The sequence below is a fragment of the Athalia rosae genome, chromosome 1 (genome assembly GCF_917208135.1).
Source record: "Athalia rosae chromosome 1, iyAthRosa1.1, whole genome shotgun sequence".
In the NCBI taxonomy this organism is placed as follows: Eukaryota; Metazoa; Arthropoda; class Insecta; order Hymenoptera; family Athaliidae; genus Athalia; species Athalia rosae.
In genome coordinates, this window is record NC_064026.1 from 26,134,596 (window position 1) to 26,160,256 (window position 25,661).

The window sequence follows — 25,661 nt, forward strand, 5'->3', positions numbered from 1 at the left end:
TTTCTAGCCAATCTCGTATAACCCCTGTGTGTGTGTGTGTGTTACAGGATATAAAATACGCTCGCACAGAGACGGAGGATCGGGACTCCGCTCGAAGGATGATATAAACCAGATGTTCGCCGCTCGCCGTCGAAACTACCGAATCAGTTGGACGTTCGCGGTAAATGCAGCACAAACAGCAGCACCGACGGCACCAACCACCTTTATAAGGTATGCGCCGGTGTACGGCCGTATACCGTCGTGTATACGGTAGAAGATTCTTCGTAGATATAGCTGGAGGTCTCTCTCTCTCTCTCTCTCTATACGGCAGTTGTTCAGGAATGCTCGACACGTCGATATATACCGATTGGCATCTGAAAAGCACAATCTCTACGTACTATCTCGCGCCACGACTTCGACCGCCGGATAACTCGCTATGAATAAATAGTCTCGCCGATATACACACACACGACGACCGTATCGACGATATCATGCACGTTCACGTGTGTGTTACATATGCGAACGCCGAAATGGCGAAACGAGAGACGAGAGAAGATGTTATAATTTGACAAACGCGCGGCGTCGCGCACGCCGAAGAATGTCGCGAGGTACGCGAACCGATCCAGAGAGAGTCAATGGACTCGACTTTGTAACGTCGCGGCATCGGCCGAAGGTTGCGAAGAGCAAAGAAGCTTTTTGTCCGCCGTTTTTCCGCTCTCGCGAGTAGCGACGACGTACCGCGCGGTATGTGCAAGCGCGAACGAGACAAGGGCGGAAACAAAAAAAAAAAACAACAAGATATCGCGAGTTAAAAACAAGGGAAAACTATCTCGCCGAGGAAGGCATCCGCCCCTACACATATATTTTCACCGCGCGCGCGGATAAATTGTATTGTATATTTTAGGTATGCAATAAAAACGGCGCTCGCGGGTGGCGTCGCTCATGAGGTATTTCCGTATCGTACCGGTTAAACCGATACCCGTACGCCAAAGCCGTACGAAACGAAAGGGATTCTTCGATCGTACGTACGTCGCGCGTGCGGATATGTGTGCGCGCTGTATACAGATCGGTAGATATATATCCGGGTCGAGGGGGTGGGAGGGGGTAGGAGGGGGTAGGAGGGGGAGGAATGAGATGGAAAGAGGAGGTCTCTCCGTAAGCGGCCTTGCGAGACCAAATTTGACGTGGAATTGAAATATTCATAACAGGGAGTCCCGCGATGTCGCCGCGCCTGTATATTATACATATATCTACGTTTCTTCGACGCTCCGCGAATTTGCATTTTATTTCAAACTTGGGACTTGGAAATGTATTCCCGTACACGTGTATACATACATACAAGTGTATATATATACTATCGGATAGATGATGGCGGAATTCCGATTCGGAGAACGCGCGTGCACCCTGCAACGTATCGATATAAATTCAAATTTGAATACATCCGAACTGCCGCGTCCACTGATCGATCGACGCTGGATCGGCACCGGGTTTTCGAAAATTCATCAAAAATCATTCCGAATTTTTTTCGCGGCGAGGCGTACCCGCTTCAGGCGAAAGGTCGTACGGAGCAAAAATCGGTTTTTCCGAAAAATATCGCGGCACTTTTGCCCGATTCACGTAACGCGGAATTCCCGCTCCTTTCGCGTACGGTGGATCGTAGGTGGTCGTGGGTCGTTTGTACAGGTATAATGTAACTTGAAGGGGTTCGTACCGGGGTATGTACGTCGCTGCCCATATGTGTTCCGCACATATCACAGCGTACCTCGAACGCCCACTATCCACAACCTCCTACTACCCACTGTACCTAGTTCGGCATTATAATAGTCTGCGGGTAACCGCATTCTCTTGCTTCCCTACCCGGTTATAGGGTGCTCTCTATTCTATGGACATCATTTCCTGGCACAGGGTTGCCCCGCCACCGGCGCTGCCGCTGCTAATTTTGCTCCGCGTAATTCGCTGGCTTCATGTCTGATGTTTCACCACCTGCTATTAGCACCTGTTTATTAATAGACTCGCGCGATAAACCGGGAATTCGAGGATGTTTCTCTGTTACCTGGTTGTATACGAGATGTACCGTCGGTCCAACGGAAGCTCTGGAGACAATTGACCGTTTTATACAAGGTATTTAAATTCATCGCAGATATTCGTACGCGATACATCGTAATTCAACCTCCGCGTAGCTGATAAAATTCAAAAAATCTCAACGATACTTACGGGCATTTCAAAATTGTCGTTGCGATGTAATTTTCGACGTGAAAAAAAAAAAAAAATTTCGTCTTCGCGTTCGCCGATTCTTTTTTCTTTCATGATTCTCCCGTACATGCATCATTTTACGTACACACGTCGTACCCACCCCTTCGAAATAAATGTCATTCGAGTTTAACGCGCGGCGACGAGAGGGCTTCGATATTCCGTCCGCGATAAAATGAGACATTTCGACCCGTAACACCGGAGGGGCTACCCAGCCTAGCGAGTAAATGTCACGGATATATCTGAAACGGGGACTCCAAGAGTTATGTGCGCATGCAGCTGGTTAACAACGTACGGCCAACGGGCACCCAGATCTTATTGTTAAACGGTAATATTTGCGTACCGAGTCTGCGATCGCGTTGGGAAACGTGACGTCGCATTAAAAAAGCCGAAGCTACATATTTTGCCCATCAGGTATAACAACAGACAAGCCGTTGGCCGTCTGGATACAGAGTGATTCGCCGTCGACCTCCGAACCGGGAGGAGTCTGAAATGACTGCCTTATTCGATCGAAAGGGATGAAAAAAAAACTGGGGATACGGTCCGGCTCCGGAAGAGCACGAGGAATGAACGAGAAAGTCGAACGATTTCGTCCGATTTGGCGCCGCCCGTTTCGACAGCGAGACGTGAATCGCCCTGTACAGTTACAGCCAACTCTGCATCGCGATTCCGCATGCGATGGGTTCCGTCAGAAGCGAAAGCTTTCGTCATTTGTCTTTCGCTGCTCGTTATTACTACTCGTTACCTCGGAATTTCAGACCGATAACGAATTTATCAACCGTTCCACGGTAATGGGCCTCCGTGAATTATTACCCGTTCTGCCGGAGATTTTCATGCCGCTGGCGCATCGGAAAATGATATGATAATAATTAAAAAAAAAAAAAAACAGAAAAAGAAACAAATTCAATTATTATTATCGTATTACCTGCTCGAATATTATTACTCCGACGAATTATATAATATTGTGCAGCTGCGGCGGGGTCGCGTTCTATCAATTTTATTCCATATCCGAGACGCGGAGGCGAGTGAAATGGAGAGGAATTTAAAACGGTGCAGTTATAATAGGGACATGAATTATTTATACCAATTCGAAAATGATGAAGGTCGTGCATACGGGGCATCCGAAGCCAAATAACTTACCTTGTTACCCTGAGCATGTTATCTTTTTTTTTTTTTTTTTTTATTTTGTTTCAAATTTATTTATCTTCGTCCCACAATCTGTACCTCGTTGAAAAAGTTTCGCTTCGAATTTCGAGTGAAGGGCATTTGGCTCGTCCGCGATTCGATTAATCGGACTCACCGCGCGTATACGCGGACGCGTTTACGTCGTAAAACGACCCGCATGTTCGAAGAGGTGTGATGTCCGACCTTTCCACCTTGCACTTTGCACCTTTTCGATTTTCGCCGTTTGTTCCAAAGCGCGGAACAGATTCCCGCCGCATATACCTGACACGGTTCGCTCGCCGTTGTCCGTAGAGCGCGTGTGTCCGAAGGGCACGCTTTCGGGATACTCCGGGGTCCGTTGATCGTCGGTAACGGGAGGGAGGCGTCGTCGCGGATGGAACACCCCGCGGGGCGTTTCGACGGTTCGCCCGGGACGATCGCCGAGCGTCCCTCTTTACGAGGATAAAAAACACGACCGGCTAACCCCAGGGCTGTCGGTACCCGACCTATAAATCGTTCAGAAAAGATCACAAGTGGTGCATTGTAAAAGGGGACGAGAATAATCGAGCGGCGAAACTATACGGGGCAGGATGTGTAACTCGTGGCCGACGACAACGTGGCGACAAGAAATCGTCGCGACCGCTTTTCTGTACACGTATAGGTATATACCTATACAACGAACTACCCAACCGGAGCCGCGTCTCCTGCGACTGCCGAGATTCCCGTTTTCGGAATCCAGATGGACCCTTCGATTATTACGCACCCGATCTCCGCCCCTGCCCAGGTGAAGAGAAAAAATCGGATCGGATCTCCTACGAAACCCTCGGGCGGTGCTCGAGGCAGTTTTTTAAACACTTGGGATCAAATCGATTGATTACACCATATTTCCAGAATGAATTTCAGTTCGGATAATTCACCGAATCCGGAGAGCTCTCGAGTCCGTTAAATATTCGAGCGCACAAATTTGCGGAGTGAATTCGTTGGAAAAAAAAAGTGTTGAAAAATTTTTTTTTTTTTTTTTTTCCACCTCTCGCACACGTACCGCAGCGCTCGAGTACGAGGTGTAAAAATAATATTTACCCACTTGGCGAAAGGCGTCGGAGGAGGCGTGCGCGAGTTTCGTTGGCGTCTTAAAACTGGTTCCGGTCGTAATTCGTAACTGCGCGGCGTGAGCCTCCCCTAAAACTGAACTTGATCTCGAGAGCGAGCGGGGGCCCCGGAGGGGGGGGGGGGGCACCGGGGGGGAAAAGTAGGGCGGCTATTACGCCGAAAGGTGGTCGTACACGGGGTTTACTGCCGGGATTAAGTCCATGTACTTAATGACACCCTTTTTAGCTCGTTATATATTTGAGCCCCGTTGTTTGTTGAGAAAAGTAAGGTGTTACCTCGCGTTATACGAGCGCTCCGATCCCCCCTCTACCTCCGTAAATCCTGCCCCTAAATCCTCGTCATATCTACCCAACGACACACGTTGCACCGCAACGTAAAAAAAAAAAATAAAAGAAATAAAAAAATAATAAAAAAACCCCCCGTCGGAGTTATATTTGTTGTGTTTCTCCGCAGGTAGTTTTGAACTAGGAGTAGTATAGGGGGTACCCGTTCTCGGTATAACGAAACCCTGTGTGCACCCGAGTTCGTGACTTGTTTTCAAACGCCTTCCAGCTCGCTACCTTTTCTCCTATATATATGTATATTCATTTTACCGCGTGTACGAAGCAAAAGAGAAAAGAGAAAGAAGGAAAACAAAATGAGTGTCTGGAGACTTTTAACATCCCTCCGTAGGGGAAGCGGAGGGCTCACCCATTCTTTCGGTGCTTAACGTACCCCTACACCCCCTATTTTTGCTTCAGGCTCGAGTCTCGAGTCTGTCGAGTTGAAAGTTGGCGCCGGGAACACGAGACACGCGTCACCGATGAAAGTATCGCGGAGAAACGGAATTTTTAATAATTGATCCCACGTACGCGTCTATTTTATTCTTCGGGGAGAACGCGGAGCCGCGAGGTCTCCGTTATCGCTGTAAAGTCGGAGGTAAGCGTTGCACAGTTTTAAGCGTCGCATAAGTTCAAACACGGCGACAGCTGACGTACTCGCGCCAACGTTTGACGGCGATGGTACAAAGTAGCGAAGATTTAAGTACGTTGGGTAATTCAGTTTCGCCGTGGATATAACGTCTCCCCACGGTATACATTTTAATTTTACGACCCCGGCTGAGTGGTGGTGGTGGTGGTGGTGGTGGTGGTGCAGTTATATTATACGTGTACACGTGTATATATGCTACGGCACTCACCTCTCACCTCCGAAAACTTTTAGCTCTGAATTTGAATCCTAATTTACTACCGAAAGCGTCGCGCAATTATTTCCACGAGTTTCTCTCACTCCACGATTCGAATCAAGGATGCTTTATCTCTTACGTACCCTATATACGTGCGGTGTCGTATATCCGACCCGTTTAAATCTCCTGCCAACTCACATTATTGTCTTACAAAACTCCGTGATTATACCAACAACTTTTTACTCGCAAGATCTAATTAACATTTCCACGTGTAATCTCATAAACCGATCTCGAGAAGGGTGGGACAATTGAGTACTCGGAGGGGGGGAATTAGCGATATTTCTGATAAACTTAATACGATTCATACATCGATGTACATGCATGCATCTTCTTTTTGGCAATCACTCTTTGGAACGAGACGTCGATTCGACGAATCTTATATCGATTTTTCGGGAGAGGTGAATCGTCGTTTGATCCGACGTGGAGTAATAAAATTGCCTCGGAACTGCACTTTGACCCGAGAGTCATTTCGCGATGACACCGCCGCGGTTCCAATTCGCGGTTCAGTGGCGTGAAGGGTGGTAAAAGTTGATCACTTTGCGCTTTACGGTTGGCAGACTTCAACGGCCGTTAGAGAGCTACAGGACGTATGTAATATATATATATGTACATATATATCCAGAATCGCATTTGCAACAGGACCCTCTTCGCCGCGCTTGTTGTTCATTGCAGCGTAAATCTACTCGTAACCAAATGAATTTTCATTCGTGATGGTTGTTTCAGCCATGCGGTGAGGCGACGTTAGCGACGCTCCGTTAATCGCGGCGTCGCGACGTCGCCGCGTTATACCTCCGCTTCCAGCACCAGGAAATGCGCGTAGACGATACGGTAGAATTCCGGCCCACGTACGTCGAGTGAAAATACATAAAAATAAAAAACAAAACAAATTTGCAATAACTTTGCTGACCATTTTATACGAGTGTAACACGTTTGAAATTTCGTCGAAATACTTGGCTCCGTGTGTAGATTAAGCGGTTCTAAAAAAAGCCTCCGGTCATTGAAACGGATGAGGTTGTGTTTCCGCGAAAGTAACCGGAGCGAGATACCGAAACAATCGGAGATAAAGAAACCGCGGTCTACGAGCTTCGATAGCGAACTTGTTTCTGCGACGCCACTTTAAATTATCAAAACGGAAAGTATTTTCCTTTCGTAATCGTTTTACCATTGAATGATTTTCAACTAACTCTCTACATTACAAACTTCCAAAGATATTCGAGGAATTCGGCAAAAAGTGAGAGAAAATACGAAACAAATCCAACACTCGATGTCCCGATGCACGTCGCTCGATTATCGCGTAATCCGCACGTAGATACCCAGTCTCCAGAATAGACAAAGCTCTCGCATCGAAACCGCAGAAGCGCGTGGTTAGATGTCTGACACGTGCTCCGAGCTTTGAAGTTTCCACCCTGAGCTACGCTCCGCGAGCTTTCGGGTTCGGTAGCGGGACGGGGAGTGTAGCGAGTGCGGAGTACGTTTTGTCGGTGGGGGGGAGCATTATAGTCAGATCGGGAGGAGCGGCGACGGTACATTATCCGGAGATAATATCAATCCGGGCGGTAATTGTAAAGCCTTCCCGCCCCGTCCCCCGCGGGCCAACATCGACCCCTTTGGTCACGTCGGATCCGCGGAATGGCAGGCCTATTCGGTAGTCCGAGGAAATTGAACGCAAAAGCCAGTCGAACGTGTCAATTAGCTGGACCGGAGACGCCATTACTCTTCGCCAATCTCACCGAGTACGACGCCGTCGTTGCCTCGACTCTGTACGATCGGACGACTTTGGTATCATCGCTGCAGATGACGTGAATAAGCTTTTTCCACCGCTATTCGCTGCGATACGGAAAGGAAGCTTTTATTTCATTATATTCGTTACAAAGGTATACGCCAAGTTATGGCTGTGTGTTATAATAAGGTATACTTTTATCTGAAACTTAATTTTCTAGTAAAAACTGGCGATCGATACGCGTCTTTCTTCCAGATATGAATACCATAATAGAAACGGATCTTCAGAACTGTATAAGCACACAATTATACGGTCAAGCGGTATCGTCGTTGGACCGATTCCCGTTACAATTTGCGATTAATAATAATAACAATAACGATGCCAATAAGTTTTCGCTTCGATAAGGAGCAATTGTGAATCAATTGTGATTCTCCTCTCGGCTGTGATTGTTATCTCGTACAGTCGATTATATAGAAATCAACTAATTTATAATACAAGATCACATGCGAATCGTGCAATGATGGACCGGAGAACAATCGTTCTCCCGGTACAAAGAACGAAGAATCGAATGATCGTTACGAGATAATTGAATCGCCACAATGTTTAATACCAATTAGAAGACTAGGCTCTCGTTTTGTTTATTCGCGATATTTATTTATTTATTTATTTATTGTTTTTTTTTTCTTCACCCCGAGCAAATAACGCGTCGTCATTTTTGACGCCGTCGCGGGTCCCGAATAGTTCTTTATGCAGATATCTCCCATTGAGAACGAACCGCAGCAGCTGGACGTACGGTCAATGGTTCCGGTATGCAAATTCATTTATTATCCGAGATAACATTTGCTCAAAGAGTAATTCATACGCCGGTAGTACATACCCGCATTATGACAATATTTACCGAGCATACAATACGCACAAACAGTCGCGACTCAAGAACCACCGCGCGGCAAAGGACGGTTTTCGTCTATTTGCAAAGGATCCCGCTCTCGGTAGCGCCGACGACGACGACGACGACGACGACAAAAGTTGCCGAGGCCCTTTCAAGGCGCTGAGACGCGGGGACGAGGCGAGGTGAAAAAGCAGAACTGGTCAAATATCCGCGTACGTATAAACCGCAACTCACGCCGCGGATCGGAGAGCAGACGTATATACATATAGGTATAAGAGCTTGGAATACGAGGCATCGACCAACCAGAAGGCCTCTCCTCTCCTCTCCTCTACTCTCCTCTCCGTTCGCCGTATGCGATAAATGTTGCGCTTATATATCCGATTCACCGTGAATCTCTAACGTCTTCTTCGAAGCCGACGAAGCCGGTGAGCCTTCTTACCGATTTTTTCTCGTCGCGCCACTTGCGCTCTTACTTTTTTATTTTCTCTCTCATTTTTCGCTCTTTCTCCTTTTTTCCCCGCTTACGTACAGGAGCAGCGGGTATATACTTACTCCGACTGAACCCGAACCCTAAACCACCCCGAGTAAAGGGAGGGAAAAGAAGAAAAAAAAAACAACTTTCGAAAAGGAATAAGGAGAGGACGTTACAGCGTATATAGCGAGCGAGGTGGTAGGTACCTACCCGCGTCTTCTTAATTAAGAAAGGGTCGAGAGCGCGGACCCTTAGGGTGACTTCTCTCCTCCCTTCGTCGCCGTTGCATCCCATCGCGTAAACCCCGAGGCCGGGGGTCGTAACTATGGCGAAAAAAGAAAAAAGAAAATGAAAATAAGACGGGGGTGCAAAAAAATCCTTTCAATTTACGAACTCATTGAGAAGTTCCGCCCGACTTGGAGAGATATTGGATGGGTAGGTGTATCCTATTTTTTTTTTTTTTTTTTAGTAGCTAGGTGCAGGGTACATGTTAGGGACACCTACGCGTACCTACGCGACGAACATACGTGCGTAGCGTCACTGCGCGTGTGTCGCATACGTTGTTACGGTTGAATCATATTTATTTATTCGTACACTCGGCTCAATCATAAGTGGTGCAGTTGAAATTTACGTACGATCGATGCGGGTCGAACCTCTTTCGTGACGCTGCTGTAAATTCCCCCCCAGGGATACTTTGATGCCAACCTCAATATCGTCGCGCGGTGTCTAACTACACCACTCGTGATTAAGCCAAGTGTACGATACGCGCACGATAAATTTGTGTCCATCGATGGCAGGACACGGGGGTGTACGCACCACGTAAATGTATATTGTATAGCACGCGGATGTGTGGGTGCTGCGAAGGAATTAATTTCATTTTGCATTATCGACGGATCGATGAATTAGGGGCAGCTGCGTTCAGTGATCGGCATAACGACTGTAAGCTCTACAGATTGGTAGGTAATCGTTGCATAGCGTCACTTCGTCGGTTCCGATTACCGCGCCGCACTTTTATCAATTACAGTTGTTTGGATACTAAATACCGGTGAATTATGACGTAGACGCGCGTTACTCTCGTTACGTATAGGTGTATTACAATTCGTTACGCAATCGGGACGAGGTGATAACATTAATTGGCTGGTAATTCCGTTTGTTTTACCGAGGTCTGTACGGTACGTACGTTATACGTGCGGAGGGCGCGACGCGCGAAAACGACAACAAAAATGTCGTTTCGATGCGTGAGAAAAATTAAAAAAAAAAAACAAAAAACAATGCGCGGATGTAGGTACGATGGAAAAATGCCTCCGATACGATTAATCCGATCTCGATTTTTTCATCGCCGCCACCAAGTTATTTTTTTATTTCTTTCCGCTTCTCAATTTCCATCTCGCAACGTTATTTCTAATTTGTCGACTTCGCGGGTCGCGTACAACCAGCCAGCCCCTCGCAACGATGGGAAAAATCTCCGGCGCGTTCGAAGTCGAGAACAGTTTGTCGGGGCGCGTAAATTCACGGTTTATCGCCATAATCTAGCCCGAGTTATAGCGCCGTATACGCGCACCCCTCATCTTCCATTCCCCAGCGATACGAGGTCCTCGAGACCCCGAAAGAACCCCGACGCTCGTCGTCGTAATAGAAAAGTATATTTTCAATCGGCTTAACCGCGCGGAGCCGTACCTACGAAGATATCTCTCCCTCTGTATACATATATACTCACGGTACGGTACGTACGTACATCCGCGAACGTACGCGCGAAGAGACAAAAAAAGTAAATGTAGAGGAAAAAACAAATAGATAAAATTGCAGTCGCCAGGCGGCGGAGTGGGTCGAATAAAGTTCGCCGGTAATATGGTAGTACTTCGGTTGATGGCCTCAGTCACGCCCGAGTCAGTTTCACGCTCGAGATGATAATAAATCTTTTTCGTCGAATCGGCGAACCGGAAACGGAATTCATATATATATATATACGCGAATGCACGGAACACGCGTCTAACCGACTTCGCGCACGATAACTCGAACGGCCGTGGTGGGCGTGCCTGTAACTTTTCCGTCCGCGAGATCACGACGTCCGCGAGTGCACGCGAGTGCAAATTAAGCGCTAAAAACAAAGGGAGAATAAATTGTCCACTCGCGCCGCGCGCGGTCCATGTTAATATCGCGCGGAGTTTGTCGTCGAATGTTCGCAGAGATTCGTCCGTAGGTGTATGTAAACGTATATCACATCTGCATTCGTCGTGCGTAGAGTCGAACGTAAGCGGCATCCGAAAAGTTTACCGATTAGTCCAACCGCGAGGCCGACCGAATTCGATACGCGATATCATCCCCCCAAAAAGTAAGGCTGTACGCGTACGGGTTTTTGCGCATTACGAACGGCGAACGCAAATTCATCGAAAAAATTTGAACAGAAAAATTTTACGACGGTGGTCAAAGATCGCGACGATTTTTATATACACGCAGAGATCCGCACGAATGTTCTACTTATGCGGTTCGTTTCTTTTTTCTGCTTTCGCGCATATCGGAATATTTAACTATACCGTTTGTATTGTTAGCGCAACGTTACTTTATCGAATGAATTTTACTTTTACATTTCATTTATATATCTTCGTACGTCCGCAACGGAGTTTCGATTTACGCACCGCGACGGCGCGGCGCGAATAGGTTGAAGCCATATCGACTGTAACGTCATCGCGCTGCGCGTGGCGTGCGTTTTAAAATATAAATGCGTAGGGTGCGTGCCGCCTTAGATAAACAAAAAATTTCAAACGATATCTTTATCTCTTTCTCATTTCCGCGTCCTCTCAACGCACTTGTACGCGGCGATATTGCCCACGTGTACGTAGCCGACTATAGGTAATACGTACGTACAGACGTTCGCATGGAAGTGTTACGCGGTAAAGTGCGGAGTTCCGTGATTTCAGTTTTGAAAAAAATTCGTTCGCGCGCGCGCGGTCGAGATGAATTCAACAAACTTTTTCCTTTTTTCCTATTTTCCTCTTTTACTTTTTCCAGCTACTTTTCTCTCTCACTCCACTCGGCTCTGCGTTTCGTTCGGCGACGTACAAATTTCGTAATTCAATTTCCGCGCGCAGCTGTATATTTTTCAACACACTTTTTTCCCCTCCTCCCCCCCCCCCCCCATTTATACTCTTCTTCGAGAACTTTGTTCCCGGCAGTTTGTAAACTTTTATTGTATTATTTTTCACGTTTTTTTTTCTTTTTTTTCTCTCTTCTCTAATTATTTTATCAATATACGACAAGATAAATTCGTGTAAAATAATGATTTTCTCGCCACATGCGACGATCGTTACACGCGGCGCGCATACCTACCCCACTTCTCCGTTTAATTTATACTTTGTTTTCGCGTTCTCAATTTCTAAACATAAAATCCAATAAAAATGATTCAGGAACCTCGGTTCTAAATATATATCGTTAATTTTTTATTCATTCATTTTTTCTCCGTACCATAGATTTTACGGACCCTAGAGGTCGTTGATTGATTTTAATTTATTGAAATTATTTTGTCAAGGAAATAAAAAAGGACGTTTAAACGCCCGTTGTTCCTTAACAAGTTTTTCACATCGAATGGATACTCTGTGTGTCGGTATATTAATTACACAAATACGAGAAGTATATATTTATTCATTCGAGGAACGACGAAGTGTAAATTACTAACGTATATACGCGTTAATGTTACATACAAGAAGTTTCTTTTACCAAATATCTTTCCTTTTTTTTTTTTTCTTCTTTTTTCTTTTTGCGTTTTTGTTCCATTTTGTTTGCCTGCTTTTTTATTCGCATCTAATGCAATTAATTTCGCGACTACCGCGCTTTTACTGCCGATATACCCGGCGATTTTCGTGTTTTGACCAATTATACACGCACGTATGGTTCGCGCACTACGATATTACCAGGGACACGGTGCGATACGTTCGTTTATCGAATCGGCGTCGCGGAATCGGCCGATTCGTCGTCGTCGTCGTCGTCGTCGTCGTCGTCGTCTCAATCGGACTTCGTCTGGTAATACGCGTTTTATAGAGGCATACCGATAATTGCCGGTTCGGTTAAAATTAGAACGAGCGGTTAACGATCAATACCGATCAATAGCGATCGATTAGTTTGGTTTTACAAATAGTGCATGCGCGCGTGTACGTGTGCACGTTGTACACGAGTTACACGTGTATATATATATATATATACGTGTATTCATCGGTGCATGTTGGGTGTTTGGTGTATACACGGGTTGTGTAGAGGCGGAGAGGGTGATTAAAAGAGGAATGCCGTCGGCCAAGCGTCTCGAGAGTTAATTAAAACCTCTCTAATTATTTATAAACAGTCATTTCTTTCTCAAGCGATAATAAACGTGTAATAACGCTGTATGAAAGTTATCGGTCTACCGATTGGAGACGAGCCAGCGATCCGGGCTCTCTGATTCGTCGAACGAAACCTCCCGGTAGTCGTCCGCGCGGACTCGACCTTCGTTCCTCCTCGTCGAACACACCCGGGGGCCGCCAACTGGCAACATACTATACAATCCTCTCTCTCCTTCTCTCCTTCTCTCCTTTCCTCTCCTTTCCTCTCGTTTCCTCTCCTTTCCTCTCTCTCTCCCGTACTCTCCAAACTCCGGTTTCGCGTAATCTGTAAATCCTCAGCTGCGGAGCGTAGGAGGTATGTACAAGTCCGGTGAGGTTGCCTGAACGCGGGGAGCGAGATCTCTTCTGGGTTACGGAAAAGGAGCGGTGGGTTGTTGAGGCGGTGGTAACGCGGAGAGAGAAGGGTAGTTCGACGGTGATGGAGAAAGTGAGGGAGGGAGGGAGGGAGGGAGAGAGAGAGAGGGAAAGTGGAGATTGAGGGTTGACCGTAGGCGAAAAGGGAATGAAGTGGGTTGGGGTAAGGGAAACGGGGATGACGGAGGTGGTAGGGGTGGATTTCTTTCAGCCGATAAAAGCCTCGCCCCGCTGCCCAATATTGATTTGACTCTAATCTGTAGGGACCCTCGTCATCCGTAAAATAAACCGCCAAGTATAACTCCGCCGGATAAGTGTCCCGCACTTTGCCACCTACAGATAGGAGAACCTTCCTCCGAATACAACTGCGTTTTTATTTGTTTTCTTTCCCTCGACGTTTTCTCTTCCTTTATTTTCTTCGCTTCTTTCATCTTCTTTTCCTTACATTTATTTATTTGTTTATTTTATTTACTTTTTTATCTCGCTTCTTCCTTAGTTTTGTTTATTATCCTCTCTCCTCTCACGTTTTTCTTCCTTTTTTTCCCCCGATGCTTTTCCCTCATCTACCCTCGACTCGTTCGCCACCCGTGTCCACCGTAGTGTACAAATCAGAATTTTACTGTTTTCTACCAAGAAACTCGACCTCTGATGTCGAAATTGTTTTTCATGTTAACCGAAATCAAACAAACCCTCCGCTACTGGTTTTTTTTACAACTCAGATGTATATATATATTAGGGTGGGTTGAAGAAAATTTTTCTTTTTATTTTCTTAGCATAGGGGCAGAATTTGTACCTTATGAAAAGAGAAAATTTTTCAAATTTAGAAAGCATTTTTTACTTGATATTTTGAGGTAGCCCACTCGTTCTTTGAATAAATAATTAATCAAGTAGGGTACTTCCAGCAAAAAAAATTTTTTCACCTAATGATTACCTGATCAATTGCATAAGTAGATGATTTTGGCTTTCAGATTTAGATTTCGGAGCTGATTATACGTGAGATTACTCTTGAAGAACTAAAAAAAAATTCGATTTCTGACCAAAAAATAAATCATTGTTTTAATTGAGTTTAATGTACTTTTCTTACGTATTTTGACCTCAGGAATCCGAATCTGGAAGAAAAATTGATCTATCTCTAAAATTGAGCGAGTTATCGCCAATTTTCAGCTTTTTGGGGTCAAAAATAAAAAATTGATTTTTTAGTCTATATTAATGTAATTTGAGCTCGGGAATTTGAATCTGGAAGAAAAATCGATCTATCTGCAAAAATGACCGAGTTATCCTCATTTTTTCGCATTTTTTACCACAAAAATGGAGATATCTTGAAGGGAAAAAATCGTAGCTCAATTTGGACAACGGATTCGTGTTCCTGAGGTCAAAATACATAAGAAAAGTGCCATACGATTGATTTTCAAAAATAAAAATTTTTGGCCAAAATTTGAAAAAATCGTAAGGGGTACCCCTTGGAAAAATCTCAAATTTTGGCCAAAAATTTTTATTTTTGAAAATTGATCTTATGGCACTTTTCTTATGTATTTCGACCTCAGGAACACGAATCCTTTGTCCAAATTGAGCTACGATTTTTTCCCTTCGAGATATCCTCAAATTTATGCCAAAAAATGCGAAAAAATGGGGATAACTCGGTCATTTTTGAAGATGGATCAATTATTCTTCCGGATTCGGATTCCTGAGCTCAAATTAAATTAAAATAGACTAAAAAATCAATTTTTTATTTTTGACCCCAAAAAGCTGAAAATCGGTGATAACTCTGTCAATTTTGGAGATAGGTCAATTTTTCTTCCAGATTCGGATTCCCAAGATCAAAATACGCAAGAAAAGCATACTAAACCCAATTAAGAAGATGATTTATATTTTGCTCAAAACTCGAATTTTTTTTTTTGCTTCTTCAAGAGTAATCTCACGTATAATCGGCTCAGAAATCCAAATCTGAAAGCCAAAATCATCTACTCATGCAATCGATCGAGTAATCATTAGGTGGAAGAAATTTTGTACTTGATATTTTGAGGTAGACCACTCGTTTTTTGAATAAATAATTGAATTAAATCTGTAATTCTTGGACTGGGGGGTGGATACTGATTATTATATAATCCAGAGAAATGTACGTATACGTACGTTTACATATGCAGCTTACGCGAAAAAGCGTCGTTATAAAGACCTTATCATACGCAAATGCGTGCGTTCGATGCTTCGAGGTTGTGCATAAAATTTGTAATAACATAGGTACGTACGTAAAAAGTATGCATATGCGTATGTACACGTTCACAGTAGACGATAATCTATCTTAACTTATACGACCTCTCAGAAGCACTTCGACGATTCGACGATTTGATTCGATTTTATTTTATCGCACCGTACCGTTCTCATCGTGAAATCCGCCGATCGATCGCTATAGAAACAGAATCAAAAACGAATCGATAAGAAAAATTGAAAAAAAAGCACCGGTAAAAAATTGAAAACCACGTACAAAGTCACAATGCTCTTCGAACGGGGTAATTTTTATCTCTTTTCTTTGACTCTTCTTTTTCTCAACCAAAAAAAAAATATGGATGAAACGTTTTCAAACAAGAAGAAAAAAAAAGGTGGAAAAAAGTTAAAGAAAAAGAACAAAGAAACGAGTAAATGATAAACGTTGAATAAACTTTGAGCAATTAATCAGTGTATCCTGCAAATGTTGGAAAAAGGACCAAAAAGAGGAAAAAAAAAAAAAAAATAAAAAACAGGGGGGAAAAAAATAAATAAATAAGAAAAGAAAAGTGCTGCAAAGTAGAAAATAACATCGCGGGTGTTGGAGCTCGGAGGAAGATAGGTTCCGAGCTCGCGGAGTGAGAGGAGTAGGAAGGAGAGGAAAAAAAAACTAAAAAAAAAAAAGATAAGAAACCTCGGGCAAGTGAGAAGCTTCGTCGATCGTACCCGCGAGTATACCGCGGGCGTATTATGTATAGGTGGTATGTACACGTATACATGCACACGTAGAAACGTACGTATGTTATACCTGTACGTGTGTATGTACCATACCTCGCGGACCGTAAGTATTACGAAGAATCGGCACATGGTCGCGGTTCTACACGCAAGAAATGTTAACAAGCGTGTAAGAAACTCACGATAATTACCGCTCGCTGCCTCACCGAAGAATTTTACAGCCGAGTATACAGGAATACTTGCCGTACCTACGTAGCATATACATACCTGAAACCGATCGCGTATAATACCCCCGAGTGCCCGTACGTACGTACGGCTACGTCGGACACGTACCTCGGTGTGTACGAGGCATTCCGACCGCCGATTGTCAGTCGATTCGACTGCGGGGACCGTTTTAAATTTAATCGAATAATCTTTTTACCTTTTCTTTTTTTGTTATTCTTTTATCGTGGAAACGTCGTCGAGTTTCGGAACGTAATCCATACCTTGGATGACTGCGGGGATCGCTATTTCGCCCTCTTTTGGAGAAGGGTAAATTTTTTTATATTGAAATATTAACGAACAAACGAAACTATAACCGAATGGAAATTGGTGAGGGCTCAAAAACGTTGGTAAAATTGACTCGCGATGCCCTCCCCCATTTATCGTACAAATAAAGCGTGTCAAACTCCCGGATATTCCGTAGAGTTACCCCTTAAAAGGATACGAGTATGCAAATTTTGGTATATATATATATATGTACATGTGACACGCGATGTACATACGCGTGTTGTCCACATATTTATTCATACCTGCGTACGTGTAGGTATATAGATACGCACATGCGTGGGCTTAGAGGAACATACAGATGCGTGTATAATACGTGAGAACGAGGCAGTACCGGATTTATATATAAGAGCTAATGGGGCTTCGGTCCCGGGGCGCTTAAGTTTAATCAAATCGAACGCCTATGGTATACCGAACGGCGGGGTGAAATGTGAAATGGAAACGTTGGAGGCTCACGTCCACGATTATCCTCCTTCCCCTCCTTTCCATCTCCCCGCCGGTCGTTTTCCAGGGCGTATTTTATTTTTTTACTTTTGTTCCTTCCTTTTTTTTTTACCAAACCTGCACAGCAGCCGCGTACACCGTTCGCGTACTCCGTGCGTGTGGTAACGCGGTAGGTGAATCTGTGTGTGTGTGTGCGCGAAATGCGATAACTCATAATCTGATTACCTCGCAAAATACCCACCGCTGCAGCGTAATAAGGGTGGGTTATATATAAATTATAATCCACATCAATTCGAGCAACTTCTTCGTCGGTGCAGGGTATATATATATATATATAACTAACCTCCGAAGTTCCGGATGCCGGGTATACGTATTATACCACGCGCTAATATCGTTTTCCTTCGTCATCGCTTTGCGAAATTATAACGGTCCATCGTTTGTCATTCGGAACATTCTTGTGTTCGCACACGAGTAATGAAAACGCGACGAAGAAAATTATTTCATTTCCATAAGAAGAGAGAAAAAAAAAACGAAGCAGACAATTACAGGGCGAGATTTATATTTTTAAAAGTTGCCTCGATGACTACTGGGGAGTCGATAAAACTCTTGTAATTAAATAATGGTGTATCTCCGTTGAACCCGCTTCGTTGAATATTTATAAAAAAAAAAAAAAAAATACATTCTCTTTCGCGCGTTCGCTTTCGGGTTTACATGGAATTAAATTTCCAGTTTACACCGTCGAAACGCGTTGGGTATATATGTATACATTTAAGGAATATTTACAGGTGAGTTCCTTCCAATCAGGAGATAAGACGGGTTAATTGATTCGATTCGCACCGAGGCTGCCGTGCAGGCGCCCGAAGGGGCCGTTACGTACATACATACACAACGTCATCGGAACGGCGAATTTCGTTGGCCACCTGCCGCGGGGCAGCGTAAAAAACTATAAGCGTCGCTGTGCGTATGTGTACGTGTGTAGGTATACCCGCTCGCGATGAATTTTACAATTTTGCTTCGTTATTGCGAGTCAGCTTTGTGTAATTACGTTGTGCAAAGTTATATGTACGAGCGTTTTCTTAGCGCAACTTTAACCAAACTAAACTGTACCTACCTACACACAACGCGTTCCTCGTTGGTATAGCGTGTGTAATCCCGTAGACGTACGAACGCGCGTACACACGCGCACACACACACTTATCGTACACCGGGTATGTAATATACAACGGTAAAAGGTAACGTACACGTACGTATATGTATATACACATACAGATTTTTTTTTGTACATTTTTTTTTTTTTCCGTAGTTTTTTAGTACACAGAAAACGGACGCAAACGAACTTTCAACGACTCTGAAATACCTGCACAGGGAACCCATCCACGGGTTACGCCGGGCCGTATAACCCGAACATTTTTCTGCTCGTACACCGCAAAACTCCGCGGGTATACAGCCGGCGGGCAGACCGGTGCCATAACCCGCACCTTAAAACTTCCTTTAACAGCGAAACTGGCAAAGAAACGCGCGAAAGATTTATTTAAGATATTGTTACTCGCCATTGTCTGCCGAGGCTGACGATGAATGTTGAAACCACTCGGGTACAAACATTTATTTATTTATTCATTTTTATCTTTTTTTTCTTTTTTTCTTTTTTTCTTTTTTTCTTTTTTTCTTTATTTATTACCGTAGTCGTTACTTTTTTCTGTTTCTTTACCGCGGGGCACGATTCTTTGTATCGCGCTAAATTTTACACCAATATCTTGAAAAAATCTTTAAGAATTTTTTCACTCCGACGAAAAATCATCGTCAATTATATCCCGCTCCGGAAGTCAATGGAATAAATCAGAGACAAAACTACGATAAAATATTGCCGTCCGACGAATATCTCCACCTTATATATGTATATGTACATGTGTGTATCTCGTCGTGTAATCGTTTACTCATACGTATATATATATACAAGAGCATATAATACGGTATACTATTAGCTTTGATTTATACGATCAGTCGCAGTAATCCGATCTATACCATAGGTATATTGGTTTTCAGATATGAAAAGTCTACGAAACACGATGTCCTATAAAAGAAAAAAAAATTAAAAGAAAAAAACCGAAAGAGACGAACAAAAAATAATGACAAAAAAAAAAAAAAACTATTTGATACGAGGTTAGCTTCGACGAAAAACTTGTCGATAATCAATCTTTCGTATCAAAACACGAATCGGAACGAGGGCCGACCCCGTGCTACGGCGATCGAAAAGCGAACCGATGTTATATAGATCGTATACGGTATACCTTAACCCGATCAGCAATCTAATCGACTAAATAAAATATATATTGTACTAATAGGTTGCCACAATACATATGTATACCTACGTATACATACTACGACGTATGCGTTGCCCCGGAATATCATACCGATTGCAAGATAATTTATGTACACCGAAATTATTTGGTTAACGTATCCCTCTCCGTGTCCTCTTCACTCCGTAACCCACGCGTGCAGCGTGAAGGAGTGCGCTCTTTACAACGAGTATCTCGAGGAGAAAATTTTTGAAAAAAAGAAAGAAAAAAAAATCCTTCGAATAAAAAAAAAAAAGGTGAGTAACCGAGAAGATGACACACACGTGAAAAGCGAGCGCGAGAGAGAAAGAAAAAAAAAAGAGACGGAACGGAGCGGTGAGGAAAAGGGGAAAAACAAAAGCTGAAAAATTGGAATAAGGATCCGAGGCGTTAAAAAACGAATTAGTGACTTACGTTAGCCAGCTCCCATTAGTCTAATGTAATAAAGTGTGTTATTAAGTCACCGTGGGATCGCAGGGGAACCGGTGCCCCGGCTGCGGGAGCAGCTTCGGTGTCTCATTCGACGCGGATAGAAAAACGAACTTAGGTGAGAGCAAAAAAAACATAGCGAGCGAACGAAACGAGAGAATGAATGTGAAAATAATCAAACGCGAAGTGAGAGAGAAAAATAACAACAACAACAACAATGATAAATAATAATAATAACAATAAAAGAAACCCAAGGGGCGGAGGGGAGGTGGAAAAATTAATGGTAGGCCATAAAACACGCTGGCGTAAAATGAATGTTAAGACGACCGTGGTGGTAAGTGTGGAAACGAAACACGTCCCTGCACACTCTACCTGTGTATGCACATCGTACATGCGTACGCGTGTGTTGCACGTGTAAACGGACACGGCACAGCCACACGCATCTTTTCAGTCCTCCGGGCTCGGACCGACTCACCTGCCCGCTCTCTTCTCTCGCGATCTCTCATTTTCTCTCGCTTCCTATCAATTTTTTTTCTTTCCTTTTTTTCACTCCCCCCCTCTCTCTCTCTCCCTCTCTCTCTCTCCCTCTCTCTCTTACGCAGGTTGACCGCGGGCACCTCAATTCCTCGTACAAATGAACAATTATTCACTGCGCATGCTTTGCGTTAATCGCCTGGCTTATGGCCAGCACGAGCTGCTATTCCCAAAGTACAAGAGAGAGAGAGAGCGGGAGAGAGAGAGGAAGAGCCGCACGTCCGTTCGGAGGGATAGAAGGGGATGGAAAACGGGAGGAAGGTAGAGAGAGAGAGAGAGAGAGAGAGAGAGAGAGAGAGACGGATGGAAAAGGATCTCAACCGAGAGGCAACATCAGCACGAGGTAATCACTTCTTGTCGCCGTGGATGTTTACATCTTTGAAACCCAAGAGAAGCAGAAGCAACGGAAGAAATGGTCGCGCGGCGTCCGAGAGGAGGGAAGGGAGAACGTCGACGTGAAGTTGATAAACTTTTGAAAAGATAAAAGGAAAGACGCGCACCGTATTATACCTATACGGGGTGTACCTGCGAGCTTATGGTTAAATAATATATCGGCATGAGTGTGCGGCCGAGGATATATAACGATAATATTAACAATCGTGGTAGTTGTAATAACAATAATAACAATAATAATGGAATGTGTACAAGTGGCGAGTATACAAAAGGTAAATCTCTCCCATTCGCGGTTGAATACCTTCTGTGCACCTTATGTATACACATTGTACCTTCGTGTATATATATGTATATATATGTATATATGTATATATTCGTGTGTACATAGGTATAGTTTTCAATGACATAATGCGACCGAGGTATATAGGCGCAAGCGATGCATGTAGCTTTCAGCCTCTTCGGCTGCGAGGAAAGATTTACAATAATAAGCGCTAGGGCGAAACGAATAACGGCGGAAATTCGTTCCGCATCGGGGTGTACGGTGTATCGGCAAAAGCAACCAGAAACCATACGGACGTACCGCTGCTGCAATCCAGCTCCTGCTCCTACGGGAATGAAAAACTACCCCGGCTGGGTGGCTCGGAGTAGTAGAAGCTACTTAATAACTTTCACGAGGATTTACATTCAACGAAGCGGAATGAGGCTCCTCCTTCGGAAGGGGGGGAGTGTATAGATAGACGGATAGACACTTCAAGTTTTCTTTGGCTGCAGTTTAGCGATTCAACCTAGCGAACAGATGAAACGTACCCCTCAACAAATTGCTGCTGCAGTCCACGTTGAATTCGTAATTCCGGTAATCGGTAAAGGCGGTTCACCGGATCAGGGGCGGAAAATGCTGGTAAGCTTTTATGATTCTCGTCATAAACTATCAAAGAACAAAACCAAAATGTCCCCTGTTCCAGGCTAACTGCGTGAATATATGGGAACTTTTTTCGATGTTGCAGGCTATTTCAGTCTCTCGCCGCATCCGTCGGAGGGTTATCATTTTTTTGCCGTTGGACGATCGCTCCCTGAAAAACGTCGCACGTTTCGAAAATATGATTTTATCTCCGAAGCGAGTTCAGCGTCGTTTTCTCTTTCTCTTATACTTTTCAGTTTTCAAGGACTGTACCGCGCCCGGGTGTCGCATAGCTGGACTGGTTTTTCGTCCTCGATATATATATATATATATATATATATATTGTATGCGGATAACTGGTTAGTCCGAATACCCGGAACTTCGCTATACGTAAAATTGCAGGGATAGTTGCATCGGGCGTCCGTTCGTACGGAATGTAAACGTCCCTCCAGCATCCATTCGATGCGCGGAATCGGCGGATATCGTCTTGCCGGGTAATCGGAGCCGTAGCCCCGGGAGAACCCGCTTGAAGGTAAAGTTTTTGTTTGAAAAAAAGAAAAAAAAGAAAAAAAAGGAATACCCAAATAGTTATATACACACTTGTTTAGTTTCCAGTCTGCAGCGTCACGTTGTTGGTTCCGAATAGGTGTACATAAGAGCATCTATACGGGGTGGGACATTAAACTCGACGCACCTGAACGTCTCGCCAGCTAGACGGTTTTCCAAAAAAATTGAAACCCGACGAAAAATGAGCGACGCCGTTACATTTCCCCCTTTGAAGCCGAACACATTTAGCACGCGAATGATTTTTTTGGAAAAACCGACCAGCCGGCGATATATTCGCGCGTGTGCTCCGAGCGAAAAACGCACCACCCCGTATGCGCGGATACAAGCTTGTAGTATACGTGGGGCAACGCCTAATAACCCGAATACCCAATCGTGACCGAAGTGCGCGCGGACGCGGCTACGGGTGCAGGACGGAGGTTACGGCTGGTACCCGGAACCCTTCTCTCTCTCTCTTTCTCGTTACATTTTCCTCCTTCTACCCCGTGGATAGATTTATTTAAGGGCGTGTATTCAGCAAGAGATACACAATGCAGAACGCGGACGGGGTTTACGACCGACATCTGCGGGCAGTTTGCCGCTTCCCGCTGATCCCGGACGCGGAGCTTTGGAGATCCGCCGCTCCGGGATACGGAGGGATCGAGGAGAAATTGGTGGGGAGACGATCGTCCCGTCCCGACTCGGTCGCCCGTTCTCCTCTCCTCATTCGGCCGGGAGGCCACCCTCGGTGTCGAACAGCAGGGCGAGGGTAACTAACTGGATGAGTGACTCGGCCCAAAGGGAGACGCGAGGCAAATCGTCCGTTAAAAATTTCCAGGGGTGGCGGCGAAGGGGGGCGAAGGGAGGCGGAGGGGAGGGGGTGGGGGGCGAGTAATTCAATTAACGCTTTGGTGTGCGTCGTACAACCGTGCGGTAGTATTCCGCTGCGCCTGATTCGAATCGCCCGATCGCCTCGACCGGTGACACCGTGACCATCGCGCTACGTTTTATATATGTAGGTGTACAAACGGTATACGTTATAGGTGTGTGTGCGGTATAACGAAGGAACGCGCGGGGGCGATCGAGCGATATCTCTTCACATGCCTCTGCGTCGTTTATATACGCGCAACGATTATACGGTACGCGTATAACACGCTCGATGTAAGCGCGATTCACAAACGGGCGATAATAAGGTTACACGTTATGTGCATTTGTCAGAGATTCGCAATATACGTATATTACAGTAGATACGTAGATATACTTCGAACGCCCGGTCACATTTGATTCTTTCGAGTGTACCGCGCGTCGCCGCATCGTATGTATACGTATGTAGAGTATACCTACCGGATTTCGTACGGCACTCGCCGCTGTTATATTTTTACTGCGGATTTAATACTTGCCGCGTTTAAATTCTACTTCCCCCCCCCCCCCCCGGCCGTGTTATACATACCTATAATATTTATACAATGAACGAAAAGCAGCTATACGTATACCTGAGGCTTACTTATATTGTTAGTTGGAAATATTTTAGCGCGCGCGCGCGCGGCCGGGCGGGCGGGCGGGCGGGCGAACCGGTAGCGTCGGTAAGTTTAAGACAACAATGGAGCACCTGCACCTGTCCAGGCTTTTATCCGTAAATTTCCCAGAGTTCCTCTCGATGCGGCAGAGGCTAGAGTCGGTATAATAATGGCTGTATATACGCGACGAACGGGGAGTCGAAAGTATAATACAGTCTGCAGAATTTTACCACCCGATAAACCGAGCGTCCTTTAAATACACCTACGAAACGTTTTTACGTGTATATACGATCGCTCGGATAAGTATGTACACCTCATGTAATACATACGAGCCATGTAAACTCTGTACGGATCGAAGGAGGGGGGAGGGGGAGGGGGGAGAGGGGAGAGGGGTGTATAAAAATACCCACGCGGTTTTGACAAATTGCAGAAAACGGACTCTCTTTCGGCGTATTCGTAAAAAGCTGGGGATCTGCGGGTTTCGTTCTCGGCGCCAGTTTCGAGCAACGTTCCTCCTCCTCCACCTCCGCAGCGTCGTTTCGAACCGATCGCATCGATCGCTTCCCGTATATCGCACCGCCGACGTGTAGATGTGAGCGCACGTTGAGAGATACGCACACGTACCGCCACCCTCCTAGCGTCGAAAGATGAGATCCGCGGTACAACTCGTCTCCGAATCCGTGCGAGCGCGAGGTTGTACAGAGATAGAGTAGAGGAGAGCGGCAGCGACGGCGGCAGCGGAGGGTCCTCTGCGAAACGGCGAATCACACCAGCTGCAGTCTCGAGCCTTCTTCGGAGTCCATCAGTTTTAACGGCCGACCCCTGCAACCGGGGTTCCGGTGGTTCTGGCGTACAAGAGCAACCTTCGCGAAACCTTGGCTGCCGCGCTCGCACACGTCCTCCCGTCTTGCGCGCGCGAATCGTCGTGTATACAGAGGTTCCACGTAGGGCTTTTGCAACGTCGGTTATACTCGTTCGTAGCTTTTGAACGACTCCGTCGATTGAGAGTCGCTGTGCGGTTAGCCGCGAGACCGCATCGGTTCTCTCTCCGCTTCGCGTTCACAGCTTTTCCCCTTCTGTCTATATCTCTATATGTCTCTCTCTCTCTCTCTCCTCTTCCGACTCCGACGAAATTCCACGGTTTCGCTCGCACTCGCGACGGACCCCGTGACTCGTCGGCGAACACAGCCGCCGCGTACACGGTATAACGGAGGACGCGCATATCTGTATACCGTGGAACGAACACCGTGGCGCGGTGGCTGCAGCGGATCCGTATAACCACAACCGACAGCTTCGCCAACACTCCACTTCTCTCTCTCTCTCTCTCTCTCTCTCTCTCTCTCTCTCTCTCTCTCTCTCTCTCTCTCTCTCTCTCTCTCTCTTTGTGCCCACATGGCCGCGGCGCATCTTTGCTTGTCCTACCGCGAAACAAGAGGAAAAAGCAACTCGCGCCCCTCTCGCCGTTCCGTTCGCCGTTGTGCCGTTGCCGCGTCGATGCAGGTAGGAAAAGGAATGAAAATAATAAAAAGGAAGGAAATGTTAACGCGAGAAAGG

General features: G+C 45.3%; 1 long non-coding RNA gene across 1 annotated transcript; it reads left to right on the plus strand.

Annotated features, from left to right (window-relative positions):
- The first annotated feature begins 79 nt into the window (after window positions 1-79).
- LOC125502228 lies at window positions 80-22,571 on the plus strand. The gene is made up of 3 exons (XR_007280083.1): window positions 80-210; window positions 18,243-22,047; window positions 22,154-22,571. It is a non-coding gene; the product is annotated as an uncharacterized LOC125502228 (long non-coding RNA).
- The last annotated feature ends 3,090 nt before the right edge of the window (window positions 22,572-25,661 follow it).